Source organism: Anomaloglossus baeobatrachus, chromosome 8 (assembly GCF_048569485.1).
Source record: "Anomaloglossus baeobatrachus isolate aAnoBae1 chromosome 8, aAnoBae1.hap1, whole genome shotgun sequence".
Taxonomy (NCBI): Eukaryota; Metazoa; Chordata; class Amphibia; order Anura; family Aromobatidae; genus Anomaloglossus; species Anomaloglossus baeobatrachus.
In genome coordinates, this window is record NC_134360.1 from 172,695,048 (window position 1) to 172,713,612 (window position 18,565).

The following is an 18,565-nucleotide window of genomic DNA, read 5'->3' on the forward strand; positions in this document are numbered from 1 at the left end:
TCATTAATGTTGTTGATTATGGCTTACAACCAATGAAAACCCAAAAGTCATTATCTCAGAAAATTAGAATGATTAATACAAAACACCTGCAAAGGTTTCCTAAGTGTTTAAAATGGTCCCTTAGTCTGGTTCAGTAGATTACACAAACATGTGGAACACTGCTGACTTGACAGATGTCCAGAAGGCAGTCATTGACACACTTCACAAGGAGGGTAAGCCACAAAAGGTCATTGCTAAAGAAGCTGGCTATTGTATGTAAGCATATTAATGGAAAGTTGAGTGGAAGGAAAAAGTGTGGTAGAAAAAATAGAAAAAGGTGCACAAGCAACCGGGATAACCACAGCCTTGATAGGATTAAGAAAAGGACATTCAAAAATTTGGAGAAGATTCACAAGAAGTGGACTGCTGTTGGAGTCAGTGCTTCAAGAGCCACCACACACAGACATATCCAGGACATGGGCTACAAGATCACATTCCTTGTTTCAAGCCACTCGTGACGGGCGAACCCCCCGATGTTCGTGTTCGGTTAACTCGCCCGAACGTTTTGTAAAATTTGAGTTCGGGTTCTGAAATAGCGCGAACTTAAGTCGCAACACCGAACTTGAACTTTACAGTTATGCGATGGGGTGGGGGAGTCTGTAAAATAAAGAATACAGTTAATAATAAACATTGTTATACTTACAGGTCCCGCGAAGCGTCCTGCAGACTCTGTCTCCCGTCCGCTTCTGCATTCGATCATCGCTGTGCCACCCGGTAACCAGCACTGCCTAAAGGACCTTCCATGACCATAGCCATATGATCAGTAAAGTGTGAATGTTGTATTACCTCATTGGTTACAGACTGGTCACATGGCTATGACATCATGCAAGGTCCTGTAGTGCCACTGGATAGGGATGGGCGAGCATGCTTGCCGGTACTCGCCCGAGCATCTCAGTACTCGGTATACTCGGTAAGTGCCAAGTACTGGCGAGATGCTTGGCTCCCCATCCCTGCATGTTGGCGCTCTTTACAGAGTCAGCCCACATGTAGGAATAGGCTACCACACACTGTAATGCCACAGCCGGTGAATAGCGGCGTCGGGAATCAGGTGATCGGAGATCACCATTGCTATAGTAACCCGCTCGTTAGGTTACAATGGCAACGGTGGCAGTGGTGACGTCACTGCTTACCAACCCACAGCCTCTGCTCACTCATTGAGTGATTAGACAGCATGGGGAGCAGAAGCGTTCTTCCTCCCCGTGCTTTCTGATATAGCAGAGCTACATCGGTGACAGAAGACAGAAGACCATGATCGTGGAGGTGTGAGAGGGATTAATAAAGATGGAGTCCCTAAGTGTGTCTGTGTATTTATTCCTAATAAAGTATTTTTTCTCTGTGTGGTGTCTTTTTTTTAACCCTTTATTGGAGATTCTTAATGGCTGGGATCAAACTTGGCCTGACATTAAGAATCTCGAGCTTAATACCAGCTTTTAAAACAAAGTTGATATTAACACCTTATTACCCAGCATGCCACCCGGCACCGGGGCCACTGGTAGAGTTTGATACAGCACCAGAAGATGATGCCTCTATAAAAGCGCAATTTTCTGGGGTGGCTGAGGACTGCAATTCGCAGTGGGGGGGCCCAGAAAGCTTGGGCCACCCTGCGCTGCGGATTCCAATCCGAAGCTGCCTAGTTGTACCTGGTCCCTTAAACAGGTCCCTTAGGTACACAGTTTACAGATGTCTAGATTTACATTATGCATCTATCAAATAGCTTTACCATACAGGCATTACCTAAATGTCTAAAACACCAATGTATCTAGCAAATAGATTTACCATGAAAATATTACAGTATTAATCAAATAATAAATAAATAATCACTAACATGGAAATAAAGCCATTCTATTTAAAATAAAAATAAGGGAGCATATACTAAACACGTGTTTGATTTTTGCTTTTATGGTATGCTTTAAACTGCTTTTTATTTTTTATTTGCACCTCCGTTTTTATCTTTCACTCCCCCACAATAGGACAGATGTAAAATATTGTTAGTCTTGTTTAAATAACAGTAGAATAATCGGTGCACACAAGACATTATAAGTATAAACCATGTTGCGCTAATGCGTATATAGCCCATGTGTGGAAAAATAAAAAAAACTAAAAACAAAAGTGCAAGTGTCTCTACAGAGCGAGAAGCAGAGAGCGTAATTTCAGCTCTGCTTTATCACTCTGTCAGACAAGTATCTATAAAGAGCAAGAAGCAGAGAGAGCAAGCTCTGCTTCATCACTCTGTACAGACAAGTGTCTCTACAGTGCGAGAAGAGGGAGAGCAATGGATGCCCTGTTTCATCACTCTGTACAGACAAGTGTGTTGTGAATGTCAGTTATGCTTTTGCTGCTGTGAGGCTCCCTCTTGTGGCCAGGAATGTTTTGGACAGAGACCAGGTGTGTTGAGCAATGGGCGTTTCCATTGCTAACTCTCTGCCTATTTAAACCCTGGTCTGCTAGCAGGCTATGCCGGATGTCAGTTGTTCTTTGTTCACCAGCCTGCTTCATTTTGCTCCAGACCACATCTACCCCAGATAAGTGCTTGGCTCATTATTTGTTTTTTCTCTTATCTGAGTTTGTCAGTTGCTGTGGTTATTGTTATTGTCACTTTATTTGCATGCATGGATCTTCCCTCCCAGTTGCTTTGCTGGGAAGCTCCCTGCAACTATGTTTGGAGTATTGCTCCTATTAGTCCATGTGTTTGTTGCTTCTTGAATTTGTAATGGTTCCTGCTTTCTGTTCATTAGTATGACAAGAGCGCCTGGTATAGGATGGATTTCAGATCTAGCGATCTGAGGGCCTTTTGTACTATCGGTTTTTTGGATTTTTGCAGGCTTTTTCTCTGGGCACCATCAGTCCCTTTCCTATCCTGTCCTATTTAGTCAGTAGGGCCTCACCTTTTGCTAATCCTATCATCTATCTGTGTATTGTGTTTTCCTATATCACCGCAGTCTTTGAATGTGGGGGGCATGCTATTCTTTATCTATTTTCTGAGGCAGAGAGTTATTCATCTTTCCTTCCTTTAGGATAGCTAGTTCTCCGGCTGGTTTCGCGGTGCATAGGATGTTAGTTCACCCCTTAGCTACTTCTAGTGTTGATGGTTAGTAAGGGGATGGCGGCCAGATTAGTTGCCAATGCTCTTGTCACCTTTTACCAATGATTTATGGTGGTCTTCCATGGTTCCGGATCATAACACAAGTGTCTATACAGAGCAAGAAGCAGAGAGAGCAAGCTGTTCTTCATCACTCTGTACAGACAAGTTTCTCTACAGAGCGAGAAGCAGGGAGAGCAAAGTCAGCTCTGCTTCATCACTCTGTACAGACAAGTGTCTCAACAGAGTGAGAAGCAGGGAGAGCAATTTCAGCTCTGCTTCATCACTCGGGTGAACCCTGACGTCACCCCAAACACTGACGAAAACAGGTGAAGACTGCCGAGTGACAGCAGTGCAGTGAATGCCCCCAGAAGTTAATGATCGGACCCGAAAGCAGAAGCGGCTGGGAGACATAGTCTGCAGGACACGTCACGGGACCTGTAAGTATAACCATAATGTTTTTTAATAAGGTGCCTGTTCTAGCAGCCCCTGGATCCGAACTGTAACACGAGCTTCCCAGGAAAGCTTGTGTTCGGGATTGTTTGCACGAACACTATGTGTTCAGTACAGACCCAGAACTTCACAGTTTGGGATTGCCCATCACTAGTTGTGTGCTTAATTTTTATTGGTCTATCAGGAGTTCATTTCTGCAAACCTGTGAATTGCTGCTAGGGTAACGGGATGCTAGAGACCTATCACGGCCGCCTCTGACATTTAAAAGATGGTGGAATCTACTCCTCCATGCCGATAATAGCGTTATGCGATTCCAGGCTATGTGCATGGTGATTCAGCTTCTGGTGAACTGCTGTATGCTACTCTGGTGTGTTGTGGAAATACTCTTGTTGTTTGCTTGTTTTTTTCCCTTTTTTATTTCCTCCTTAGCACTGGCTATACCTCTGTGAGTGATTGCTGTGAGTTTGAGTTTTGGTTTCCCCAGTTTGCTTTTTTGTGTGGGATTGACCACTTCAGTCCCAGTTCTCTCCTGGGTTGGGGATGAGGGGGTATTATACCAAGGGATGATCAGAAGTCAGGGCTACAGTGGTGGTCCAGACCTCTTCACCTTGAGAAGTACCTCTAGGAGTTAGGGCCCACTAGCTTAAGGGCCAGATTATTAGCCCCTATTCCCAGTAACTACATTATCATTGTGACATTGCTGCAAGGGTTAAAACACATAATTCAGGAATGCCTGTCTTGTCAAGGTCTCATCTGTTGTTTATTTGCTATATTTGTTTAAGCAGCAGGATTTCTCGTTGCTCGGACTACAATGTCACATGCATGGCAGTCATGGATGTCCCCTCCTCTGATTGACACTTCACTGTTAATGTACAAGCTCTATTGGGAGCCTGGTGTGGACAGGGGCAGCTTTCTCAGCTCTGCTACATTTCTGAATCTAAACATTCTGATTGTTTCAGAACAGCTGCACCCAGTAATTTAAGTGATATATCGTTGGATTCAGGATCTCTTTGCCTACATCATGCTCCTCTCAGATGAGGTAGCAAAAGCCTCCTGACAGTGTCTCTTTAAGTGGCAAAAACCTGGTGACAGATTCCCTTTCAATGCTGCAGCTGTGAAACAATTGCTTGGCATAAAGTCATTGTGCACAAGTCAAGAGACAAAACTTTGTTAATTCTTAGTAAAAGTGTCCTTAGTTTTGACACACAGAACCTCCCTATAACATATTCATATTTACGGTGGTGCCGTGGTTCTTACCACATAACCAAAAAAACCTGCATCAATTACCTGCACAGATATTTACTGCTAATTGCAAAACGAGTTTCCCCTTTGTTAGATGGGTCACAACTGCTACCTCTGAATGTATCCTAAATGTATCCATTTAATATATATGGAGGATTTCTGAGACTCTCCTGACAGCTGATGACAAGAGATAGAAGAAATGGACACATTGAATTCCAATGTCGAGTCATTTGTGCTAATATATGGGGAGAGCGGGAGATATAGCGGTATCTATGGTGTAAGACCACTTTCCGGCTCCCACATTCATAGTTTGGCTCCCATTCTATCATTACACAGACATCAGATTTTTGTGTCTATTACCACGTTCTTTATATGGTAGTGATCGCAGCATTCTGCACACAGGTTCCTCTTATTGTAACCGCATTACTAGACTTCATGCCCTACATCTATGTGGAGTCCACTACTGACCTATATGCATGTGTATTTCATGCTCACATGAAATCGCAGCACCAGGGCACCATCCAAAATGTGGTCTCCTCACCACAGTCATAACAGCAGAGTCTCAGCCCCATCACAGGACCCTTTTCAAGCCGTTTATTGCATAGATTTTGATCTTTATTTCTCTCCTCCGCATATAGTCTGAAGTCTGTCATTATATCTAAACCTCATAATTATCTGTTTAGTAGAGGGCTTTCCTATTGTACACAAACTGCAGCAAATGTATTCATTAACCCCTTCTCTCTGAGAGCTTTATGGACCTTAAAGGGTCACCAGTCACCTGTCAGGTTCTCTTTAAAGATCAGCACTAATGTTAAGATTTGATTTTTTTGCATCTACTAAGTTACATGAGTTTACATTTTTTTCTATTAAAATGATTTGTTATTTTCTTTCCTCTGGTATAAATTGGACATTATTGTTTTGGCATTTTAACCTCCTCCCGATGGAGCCAGTTTCCACTTTTTCCCTTTTGTTTTCTCCTCCATAATTATTATTACATTATTCCATCAGCATAGCACTAGGAGGGCCTAGAATTTTTTTTTGTGGATGAGTAGTAGTTTTTAATTATACTAAACATATACCAAATTTATAGGAGTTTTTTCTAATTTTACTGCTTTTAAAAAAACCTGAACTTTTTATTATATATATAATTCTTTTTGATAATGTCGCCATTTCCTGAGACCAAGGTACATGTTAATCTAATATATAAAGCTGAATGTGTGTATGTATGTGTGTGTGTGTGTGTCTGTGTGTGTGTGTATGTCCGGGATTGGCATCTGCACCGTCGCAGCTACAGACACAAAATTTTGCACACTCACACGTCTGGAGCATCATAGCCTATGTTGTGAGGCGAAATTTTAACCCCGCGCGTTCCAATTTACCAATCAATTTTGCCCCTATCTACAAAATGGGGAAAAAGTGAAACGAAAAGTGTATCCGCACAGTCGCATTTAAATCACAAAATTTTGCACACTCACACGTCTGGACCCCGAGAGCATCATAGGCTATGTTGTGAGGCGAAATTTTAACCTCGCGCATTCCAATTTACCAATCAATTTTGCCCCTATCTACATAATGGGGAAAAAGTGAAACAAAAAGTGTACCGCACCATCGCATTTACAATCACAAAATTTTGCACAGACACCTCATGTGACCCAGGGAACGTCGTACACTATGTTTTGACAGGAAAATTGAACCCCGCGCTTTACAGTTACTCTCCAAAAAACATGCCTTCATTAAAGTAAATGGAGCCTGAAACTACAGGTTATTAGTAGGAGATGTGAGTGGTTGGTATAGGAACAAAAGACATTCATAGTATAAGAAACTTATATGTGAGGTAATAAGATGTTGGTGGGGTGACGGATAGAGAGAGACAGAGAGAGACAGACAGAGACAGACAGGGAAAGAGACAGAGAGATAGAGACAGACAGGGAAAGAGACAGACAGAGACAAACGGTGAAAGAGACAGACGGTGAAAAAGACAGACAGAGACAGACGGGGAAAGAGACAGACATAAACAGACCTGGAAAAAGACAGACCTGGAAAGAGACATATGGGGAAAGAGACAGACAGACATGCAGACAGGGACCGAGACAGGCAGACAGGGAAGGAGGAGACAGCCAGAGAGACAGACAAAGATAGATGGGGAAAGACACAGACCTTGATTAAAACAGACGGGGAAAGAGACAGACAAAGACAGGCAGACAGGGAAGGAGACAGACAGGAAAAGACACAGACAAAGAGACGGGGAGACAGACGGGGAAAGAGACAGACCTGGAAAAAGACAGATGGGGAAAGAAACAGAGAGATAGAGACAGCCAAAGAAAGAGACAGGCAGACGAGGAAAGAGGCAGACCTGGAAAGAGGCAGACCTGGAAAGAGACAGCCCTGGAAAGAGACAGACAGAGACAGACGGGGAAAGAGACAGACGGGGAAAGAGACAGATCTGGAAAGAGACAGACGGAGCACATTACTTGGCCAATTTAGTTAAATCGGTGTGGAATATCTGTGGTGTTGAAATATATGTTGTGAAATGCTTCTATTAGCTTAGTTTTTGCCTTTTAATAATTACATTTCTATCTGTTTTGTGGTTTTTGTGTGCTGAATAAATTTTTGTTAATACATTCTATTTTGTTAACAACAGTTATTAACCTGGGCGAAGCCGGATAGTGCAGCTAGTAAATTATATAATGGTTTCTTTTCTAGCACAATCCATTTGAAAAGCCCAGCACCTATGTTTTCTTCACTTATGTATCAAAAGGGTCCAGATTTCACTGTTAGTTAAAGAGTACCGCCAGTCTATGGGTTTTTTGTCTAACAAAACAGTGGTCAGCCACAGACTGATGACTTTTTAAATAGTAATTATTAAAATTGATGATAACTGCCTAATTCCCCAAGAAAGGATGCAAGTTTTGCTCAAAAGTTGGATCTGAACATCAGAGTTCTTCAGAGAAGAATACAACAGCTCTCTGCGGACCCCCCTCATTGTGAAGGTGACTATAAAGGAATTTCCAGCAAGAACTACATGCAGCCAACCCACTCCTGTCAGGAGTGTGCGGCTGTGCTGGGTGATGCGATGCGAGACTCGTGCAAATCCCTCGCTAATGTGACTCCAGCCTAAGAGGAACCGCATGCGGCTTTTTTAAAAAAATTATGTAAATAAATAATTTAAAAAAACAGCGTGCGGTCCATTTAATTTTCATACCCAGCCAAGATAAAGCTGACAGCTGGGGCTGTACGCTCAGACTGGGGAGACCCATGTTATTTGGAGCCCCCCAGTCTAAAAATATCAGCCTCCAGCTGCCAGGAATTGTCGCATCCATTAGATGTGACAAACGCGACACTTTACCGGCTCTACCCAAATGCCCTGATGCAGGAGCAATCGGCATAATAAGAGGTTCATAGCAGCACACAGCTGTTACTAAGCCTTTGATTAATGATGGCACAGGCATCTATGAGACACCCGCAGCATTAATCTGTAAATGAAAGTAAACAAACACCGAAAAAATCCTTTTTTTTGGAATAAAATACAAAAAGCACCCTCTTTCACCACTTTATTAACCCCCGACATCCTGCAGGTCCGACGTAATCCACACGAGGTCCCATGGCGATTCACAGCGAGCGGTCATAGAGCAGCATGGCTGCCCACTGTGAGTGCAGAATGAATGAGCCGCGATGAGCGGTGACTGGATGGAGGGAGATGCTTCACACAGGCTGGGGGCGCATCTGACTGTAAACAATCACAGCGGCCAGGTCGGACGGTGGGCGGGGAAATCCCGCATATGAAATGAGCAGCACAGGGAGGCAGCAGGAGCAGCGTACAGCGGCCGGAGCCTGGGTAAGTATGAAGCGTTTTCTTGTTTTCTTTATTTTTCCTTTATTTATTTATTTTTTTCTCGAGTGCAGGATCCAGATCAAACACCCGGAATCCCGGGCCCGTATCAGGCACCTAGGCAACATTGAAACCACGCGGACCTGGACTTTTTCACTTAAGGCCCTGTCACACACAGAGATAAATCTGCGGCAGATCTGTGGTTGCAGTGAAATTGTGGACAATCAGTGCCAGGTTTGTGGATGTGTACAAATGGAACAATATAGCCATGATTTCACTGCAACCACAGAGCTGCCAAAGATTTATCTCTGTGTGACAGGGCCTTTAGGACATTTAATGGCGGTAACTGGCTATCCCTGTTTTGTTTCATTTCACTGTGAAAGTGACAGATCTCGCTCTTTGAATTAAAACAGTGCTGCCATATCCATTACTATGCAGTTACCAAATTGTAGCTCTGCTAATAATTCCACTGCTTGGTACCTGCTTAGTAAAAGATACAGCAGCGTCAATTTAGTTTAAAATGCAAGATTTCTTGTTTTTACTTGGAGGAGGGCTTTGCATGACAGTATAATCTCACTCCACATGCTGGAATAATACAAATCTGATGTTTGGACCTGAATTTTGCCAAAATGGTCCTGTGGAAAGGTATTAGAGACATTAATAATTAAAGGGGTTGTCCAGGTCTTTAACACTGATGACCTATCCTCAGGATGTCATCATTTTCTGATCAGTGGGGGTGCAAAACCCGTCACCCCCGCTGATCAGCTGTTCCGGAAGCTAGAACGACTCAGTTGCGGATCTGCATAGCTATGTTGTCACGGCCAGGTGGACGGGCAGACCCAGGAGGTGGATCCACTGGGCCGAACTCCTAGATGGTAGTAAAGAGTCCGGTAGCTGGAACACTATAAACAGCAGAACAGTCCGTGCACACGAGTATAGAGGAGAAGTCCCTGGGACCACGGAGTCACGGGTGGTAGTCCGGGTGACGCAGCTCAGGTTCGGAAGCCGAGATGATGTCAGGCGGGGTCCGGAACCTTTGGAGCGAGATGACGAGTCACCGCAGGGATCCGGGATGGTGCGGACTGTCAGGATGGCAGATGGACAGCGTTCAGGGTTCAGGATATGGCAGGACTGGATGGCGAGGCAGGCACGGCTCTACAAGAGAGATAGGTGAGTATATGCACAGAGACACCAGGAGACCTGACTCCTAGCTTAGGAAACACGAAGATCAGGCCCCGCCCCCTTGGACAATAAACCCCTTTATACCCTGTACCTGATTAGCCTCATTTCCTGTTAATGGACGCTGGCCCTTTAAGAAAGGGTCAGTGACCGCGCGCGCGCCCTAATGCGCATGCGCGCGGCCCGGGTGCCAGAAGCCAGGGAAGGAAGCTGAGAGGAGGACGCAGGGGAGCCAGCCAGGGCCTGGGAAGCCGTCGGGCGCCGGGATCGGAGACCAGGGGGCCTGGGAAGGACGGGCACCGGAGGCTGGAGAGCGGGGAGCGTGGCAGGTGAGCCGGGGAGCGGGGCTGAGGACCCGGGGAGCGGAACAGAGGACCCGGGAAGGGGAGCCGAGGACCCGGGGAGCGTGACAGTACCCCCCCCCACGCCCCCCTCCCCGCAACCGGGACATGAAGGCACGGATCAGAGGAGTGCCCACGTTCTCCCTGGGCTCCCAGGACCTATCCTCAGGACCATACCCTTCCCAGTCCACCAGGAAGAACTGTCGACCTCGTACGGTCTTCATGGCCACGATATCCCTTACCGCATAGATGTCGTCATCGGCAATAGGTGGAGGAGCCGGACTGGCAGCAGCGGAGAAGGGACCAAGGACAACTGGCTTGAGCAGGGAGACGTGGAATGAGTTGGGTATCCTCATCGTGGCCGGGAGCTGTAGCTTGTAGGAGACCTCATTGATCTTGTTGAGGACTTTAAACGGCCCAATGTAGCGAGGACCCAGCTTGTATGATGGTATCTTCAGGCGGACGTACTGGGAAGCAAGCCAGACGAGATCTCCAGGAGAGAAACACGGAGGGTCCAGACGTTTCTTGTCTGCGTGTCTTTTCATCCGCAGGGAAGCACGCCCAAGGGACGCTTTGACAGAGTCCCAAATGGTTGCAAAGTCACGGGCTACTGTATCTGCAGCAGGGACATCCGAAGAAGGAGATACAGGCAATGGGATGGAAGGCTGAAGTCCGTAAACGACATGGAAGGGAGAGCTGGAGGACGACTCACTGATGTGGTGGTTGTGGGAGAATTCAGCCCAAGGAAGAAGAGCGGACCAGTCGTCGTGATGGGCGTTAACATAGTGACGTAAGAAAGAGGTCAAGATTTGATTGACCCTCTCTACCTGGCCATTAGACTGAGGATGGTATGCAGATGAAAAGTCCAGAGTCACTCCCAGATGTTTACAGAGAGCCCTCCAGAAGCGGGAGGTGAACTGAGTTCCTCTGTCGGATACGATGTGTAATGGAAAGCCATGCAAGCGGAAGATGTGTTGTATATAGGCGTCCGCGAGTTCCTGAGCAGAGGGCAGTCCAGCCATAGGGACGAAATGGGCCATTTTAGAGAACCGGTCCACCACGACCCATATGACTGTGTGTCCGGAGGACAATGGCAAGTCCGTAATAAAGTCCATTGCTATGTGTTGCCACGGAACTGAGGGTATCGGCAGAGGCAGAAGACGGCCATATGGGAGGTGTTTGGGCGTCTTGTTCCTGGCACAAGAGGAACAGGCGGATACAAAAGCAGCGACGTCCGTGCGAAGGGATGGCCACCAATAATGACGTACAATCGCACCCCATGTCTTTTTCTGACCAGCATGACCGGCTGTTTTCGAGGCATGACCCCAGTGTAACACTTTTTTCCTGTCTACCTCGGAGACGTAGGTCTTCCCGGGCGGTATCTGGGCCAGGGTGACAGGGGCCACCGGAATGATTTTACTAGGACAAATTATGGGTTGGGTAGTCTCTTCCTCCTGCTCCATGGGCATGAAAGACCTGGACAAGGCATCAGCGCGTACATTCTTGTCCGCGGGTCGGAAGTGAAGCTGGAAATCAAACCTGGCAAAGAATAGGGACCACCTGGCTTGCCGTGGGTTCAGACGCTGAGCGGACCGTAGGTATTCCAAGTTCTTGTGGTCCGTGTAAATAATCACGGGGTACACTGCCCCTTCCAGGAGGTAGCGCCATTCCTCCAAAGCCAGTTTGACTGCCAAGAGCTCTCGGTCACCGATGGTGTAGTTGCGTTCAGGCGCTGAGAAGCCCTTGGAGAAGAATCCGCAAGTCACCATCTTCCCGGAGGAGGACTTTTGCATGAGCACTGCTCCGGCTCCTGAGGAGGAGGCATCCACCTCCAAGGTGAACTGGCGGTTTAACTCCGGACGGTGGAGTACAGGAGAGGAAGCAAAAGCCCGCTTCAGAGAGCCAAACGCGGCGTCAGCCGCAGGTGACCAGTCCTTTGGATTAGCCTCCTTCTTAGTCAAAGCGGAGAGAGGAGCAGTCAAGGCAGAGAAGTGAGGGATAAACTGGCGGTAGTAGTTGGCGAATCCCAGGAAGCGTTGGATTGCCTTCAGTCCAGAAGGAGGAGGCCAGTTGAGAATGGCGGAGACCTTCTTGGGATCCATCTGCAGTCCAGTATCAGAGATGATGTACCCCAGAAAGGGGAGAGAAGACTGCTCAAAGACACACTTCTCATACTTTGCGTACAGACGATTCTCTCTCAGTCTTTGTAGAACCAGCTGTACGTTTTCTCTGTGGGTTTGGAGGTCCGGAGAGAAGACAAGGATGTCATCTAGATACACTACCACACAGATGTAGAGAAGGTCCCGGAACACGTCGTTCACCAGTTCTTGAAAGACGGCAGGAGCGTTACACAGGCCGAAGGGCATCACGCAGTATTCATAATGTCCATCGCGCGTATTGAACGCGGTTTTCCATTCGTCACCAGAGCGGATGCGTACCAGATTGTAAGCACCCCCGAAGATCCAGTTTGGTGAACACACGAGCTCCTCTAAGCCGGTCAAACAATTCGGGAATGAGCGGCAGAGGGTACTTGTTTTTTACGGTGATTTGATTCAAACCCCGGTAGTCTATGCATGGGCGTAAGTCGCCCTCTTTCTTCTTGACAAAGAAGAAACCTGCTCCAGCAGGAGAGGAGGATCTCCGAATGAACCCCCTTGCCAGGCTCTCTGAGATGTAAGCAGACATGGCCCTTGTTTCGGCTGGAGATAAAGGATATATCCGTCCTCGTGGTGGTGTTGTTCCTGGGAGCAGGTCGATGGCACAATCGTATGGACGATGCGGCGGCAGTACCTCGGATTCCTTTTTATCAAAGACATCTGCAAAGGACCAATAGGCCGAGGGCAGCCCCGGTAGGTTCTCTGGAACCGGAGGTCGTCGGATGGGTTGTATGGACTTTAGGCACCTCTCATGACACGAAGAGCCCCATCGGGTGATTTCGCCAGTGCCCCAGGTAACTGATGGTTCGTGTGTCCGCAACCATGGAAGTCCCAGCAGGATCTGGTGGGACATGTGTGGGAGGACGTAGAAAGCGATGTTCTCGGTGTGAAGGGCACCGATACGCAGTTCGACCGGCCTGGTGATCCAGGAGATGGTGTCAGAGAGGGGTCTCCCATCCACCGAGGCAATCACTAGGGGCTTGTCGAGTGGAATAACAGGCACCCGGTACTTGTCCACCGTGGCCTGCTGGATGAAATTGCCTGCTGCCCCGGAATCGAGGTAGGCATCAGCCGTGAACCGCGTCTCTCCCGTTGTCACTTGCACTGTCCATGTAACCGGGTCAGAGAGAGTCCCAGCACCTAGGGTGGCCTCTCCTACCAACCCTAGGCTTTGGAGTTTCCCGGCCTCTCTGGACAGGAGCGTAGCAGGTGTGTGCCCTCACCGCAGTAAAAGCAGAGACCCTTGGCGAGCCGCTCTGCTCGACGTTGTTCAGACTGACGCACTCGGTCGATCTGCATGGGCTCGTGGACGGGAGCCCCAGCTGTCGATGACTGAAGTACGGAGGGTTTCTGCGGAGGAGAGGAATGCCGTACCGGACGTCTCTCACGGGACACTTCCTTGGATCGCTCCTGAAAGCGAATGTCCACTCGAGTCGCTAGGGCAATCAGGGCATCCAGGGTGGTCGGTACGTCACGACCCGCCAGCTCGTCTTTAATTCGCCCTGAGAGTCCTTCCCAGAAGGCGGCGGTTAGGGCCTCGTTGTTCCACCCGAGTTCTGAGGCCAGGGTGCGAAACCGGATCGCGTATTGACCCACCGTCAGAGTCCCCTGACGTAACCGGAGAAGAGACGAAGCAGACGCGGAGGCGCGTCCGGGCTCATCAAAGGTACCACGGAATGCCTGCAGGAAGTCCTGGATGTTCGTGGTCACAGGATCCCCCTTCTCCCACAAGGGGTTCATCCACGCCAGTGCCTCACCCTCTAGATGGGACATGATGAAGGCGACCTTGGCTTGGTCGGAGGTAAACAAATGCGGCAGCTGCGTGAACTGGAGGGAGCATTGGTTTAAGAATACCCTGCAGGTCTTGGGGTCTCCGGCGTACCGGGGTGGTGAAGCCAACCGAAGTCTGGTGGTATCTGAAGAAGTCGCCACAGGAGCTGGATCCGTGGATTGACTAGTGGAAGCCCGGGATGTTGAAGTCGTAACTGCCGCTTGTAGCGTGTTCAGGCGAGCGTCCACAGAAGACATGAATTGCAGCATGCGGGTCTGGACTTCACGCTGGCGTTGGAGTTCCTCCTGTACGGCTGCTAGTGCTGCAGCGGGATCCATGGCCTGATCTTACTGTCACGGCCAGGTGGACGGGCAGACCCAGGAGGTGGATCCACTGGGCCGAACTCCTAGATGGTAGTAAAGAGTCCGGTAGCTGGAACACTATAAACAGCAAAACAGTCCGTGCACACGAGTATAGCGGAGAAGTCCCTGGGACCACGGAGTCACGGGTGGTAGTCCGGGTGACGCAGCTCAGGTTCGGAAGCCGAGATGATGTCAGGCGGGGTCCGGAACCTTTGGAGCGAGATGACGAGTCACCGCAGGGATCCGGGATGGTGCGGACTGTCAGGATGGCAGATGGACAGCGTTCGGGGTTCAGGATACGGCAGGACTGGATGGCGAGGCAGGCACGGCTCTACAAGAGAGATAGGTGAGTATATGCACAGAGACACCAGGAGACCTGACTCCTAGCTTAGGAAACACGAAGATCAGGCCCCGCCCCCTTGGACAATAAACCCCTTTATACCCTGTACCTGATTAGCCTCATTTCCTGTTAATGGACGCTGGCCCTTTAAGAAAGGGTCAGTGACCGCGCGCGCGCCCTAATGCGCATGCGCGCGGCCCGGGTGCCAGAAGCCAGGGAAGGAAGCTGAGAGGAGGACGCAGGGGAGCCGGCCAGGGCCTGGGAAGCCGTCGGGCGCCGGGATCGGAGACCAGGGGGCCTGGGAAGGACGGGCACCGGAGGCTGGAGAGCGGGGAGCGTGGCAGGTGAGCCGGGGAGCGGGGCTGAGGACCCGGGGAGCGGAACAGAGGACCCGGGAAGGGGAGCCGAGGACCCGGGGAGCGTGACATATGTCAACTGTATAGTGCCCACAGCTGGGAACTACACATCTCCCCCTATTCAAATCAATAGGGGGTGGATGTGAAGTACTTGGCTGCGGTAACTATTCCATCAATGGAGCTGTGCAGCACCGCTAGTGAGCAGCTCCAACGGAGGCCACGAGAATACCAGATTGATGGGGGTGCCGGATTTCGCACCACTACAAATCATATGATGTCCTATCCTATGGCTCCACAAGTGGAGCAGACATAGGTAGGTGCCATATTGCACACACTACACCTAGTCTCTGTGACTGTTAACTGAGACAGGTGCTTTCACGCTCACAGATTGTGAGACTTCTTTGCACTTTTATGTTGTATTCCTCACTCTTTTGCATTTCCACTTCTATGTTATGCTAAGAGGTAGTCGCTGTGACTTAAACAGTATACGCCGCTATTGGCCTTGGTGACACTGTGACGTAACAGTGTCAGTACTGCTTTGGTGGTACAGGTTTCCCCTATCCTCTGCCATACTCTGCAGCAAAGCTCTGCACGGTGGACCCTGACTGTCGGATAGCCTTCCATTCCCTTATTATCCGACAGCCACCGTAACAGAGGAGCATGTGACCAGACGAGTCCATTATCCACCTCCAATGGAAAAACAGCTTTCTCATGTGCAGGGTTTTTAAAGGGGTGGAGGCTGATGATGGACAGGTCTGGTCACATGCTCCTCCACCAGCAGCCATATTGTGGACAGACAGGAGAGGTGGGCAATCTGTGAGGAAGGAGGACTGACTAGTTGAAGAGAAGAACCTGTAATATAGTAGGAACTACCACAAAATTATGTCCCCAACACATCTGGTAGTGGCCAACATCTTTAATGACAGGTTGCACATAGGGAGTGCTATCTTAGCCAATAGCTGCCAGACCCTATATGGAACTGTTTGGATGTTTTTCCGCCTGATAGGTCTATTTAAGAATAAATGCAGTTTGTACTGGGAAGACCATGCCATATGCTGCCAATAAACATGGTATTTCTCTATTATCTAGTTGTTTTACACACGTTGGTTTCTCACTTCTTGATCTTCAGTTCCTCAAGTTAAACAGGTGTCAAGATTTCCTTCTTTGACATCCTCATGGCAGAAGAATGCTATCACTGTGCTGAAAATAAAAAAAATTGTAAAGGAACAAGGGCGTTTGTATAGGAAGTAATGGAAATGCATAAAGTGCAAATCTATGTGCCTCAGTAAGCTCACCTTGTGAGTTATGCAAGCAGGACCATCTTTGGTGGCCTTGGCGAATCAAGGCAAACAATGGAAAACCAAAAGTATTTTTTGATGGTAATTGCTGAACAGATCTGATTCCAAGGTCCTAGTGCAGTGATGGCGAACCTATGGCACGCATGCCACCAGGGGCATGCAGAGCCCATTCTGCTGGCACGCGTGCTGTCGCCTGATCCTGCAGCTTTGATCTGCTAGTGCAGTCGCGCCGGCAGATCAAAACTGTGTTGGAGCGGAGGAGACATTTCTCCTCGCTCTGACACTCCTCCTCCCCCAGGATGCAGGTGTGTTGCCTAGGAGGCGGAGGAGCGTCAGCGAGCGGCGCCGGCATAATGACGTCTTCTGGCCACGTGGGAACTGAGGACCCAGCGGCGCGCAGCGGGGGAGCGTGTGCAGGAAGGTAAGTTGTGTGTTGCTTTTTTTTTTATAACGCGTGTGCGGCTGTGCCAAGGTGGGGATGGGGGGGGCAGTGCTAGCGCCAGCATGGGGTGGGGTTGGGAGAACGCACATGACAGCATGGGGTGGGGGTGGGAGAACGCACATGACAGCATGGGGTGGGGGAGGGGGAACACACATGACAGAATGGGGTGGGGGAGGGGGAACGCACATGACAGCATGGGGTGGGGGTGGGGGAGAACGCACATGCCAGCATGGGGTGGGGGAGGGGGAACACACATGACAGCAGGGGGTGGGGGTGGGGGTACGCACATGCTAGCATTGGGTGGGGACATGCATGCCAGGATGGGGAACAATGCATGCCAGGATGGGGAACAATGCATGCCAGAATGGGGAACAATGCATGCCAGGATGGGGAAACATGCAAGCCAGGATGGAGGAAACATGCATGCCAGGATGGAGGAGACATGCATGCCAGGATGGAGGAAACATGCATGCCAGGATGGAGGAAACATGCATGCCAGGATGGAGGAGACATGCATGCCAGGATGGAGGAAACATACATGCCAGGATGGAGGAAACATGGATGCCAGGATGGAGGAAACATGCATGCCAGGATGGAGGAAACATACATGCCAGGATGGAGGAAACATGCATGCCAGGATGGAGGAAACATACATGCCAGGATGGAGGAAACATGGATGCCAGGATGGAGGAAACATGCATGCCAGGATGGAGGAAACATACATGCCAGGATGGGGAAAACATACATGCCAGGATGGAGGAAACATGCATGCCAGGATGGAGGAAACATACATGCCAGGATGGAGGAAACATGAATGCCAGGATGGGGAAAACATGCATGCCAGGATGGAGGAAACATACATGCCAGTATGGAGGAAACATGCATGCCAGGATGGAGGAAACATACATGCCAGAATGGAGGAAACATACATGCCAGGATGGGGAAAACATACATGCCAGGATGGGGAAAACATACATGCCAGGATGGGGAAAGCATAGATGCCAGGATGGGGAAACATAGATGCCAGGATGGGGAAACATACATGCCAGGATGGGGAAACATGCATGCCAAGATGGAGGAAACATGCATGCCAGGATGGGGAAAACATGCATGCCAGGATGGAGGAAACATGCATGCCAGGATGGGGAAACATGCATGCCAGGATGGGGAAACATGCATGCCAGGATGGAGGAAACATGCATGCCAGGATGGGGAAACATGCATGCCATGATGGAGGAAACATGCATGCCAGGATGGGGAAACATGCATGCCAGGATGGAGGAAACATGCATGCCAGGATGGGGAAACATGCATGCCATGATGGAGGAAACATGCATGCCAGGATGGGGAAACATGCATGCCAGGATGGGGAAACATGCATGCCAGAATGGAGAAAACATGCATGCCAGGATGGAGGAAACATACATGCCAGGATGGAGGAAACATGAATGCCAGGATGGAGGAAACATGCATGCCAGGATGGAGGAAACATGCATGCCAGGATGGGGAAAACATACATGCCAGGATGGGGAAAACATACATGCCAGGATGGAGGAAACATGAATGCCAGGATGGAGGAAACATGCATGCCAGGATGGAGGAAACATGCATGCCAGGATGGGGAAAACATACATGCCAGGATGGAGAAAACATGCATGCCAGGATGGAGGAAACATGA

At 48.9% G+C, this 18,565-nt stretch overlaps 1 protein-coding gene across 2 annotated transcripts in view; it reads right to left on the reverse strand.

The window, feature by feature from the left end:
• LOC142250124 (glyoxal reductase-like) overlaps window positions 1–18,565 on the reverse strand; it is a 244,615-nt gene that overhangs the window by 109,593 nt on the left and 116,457 nt on the right. The window lies entirely within an intron of this gene.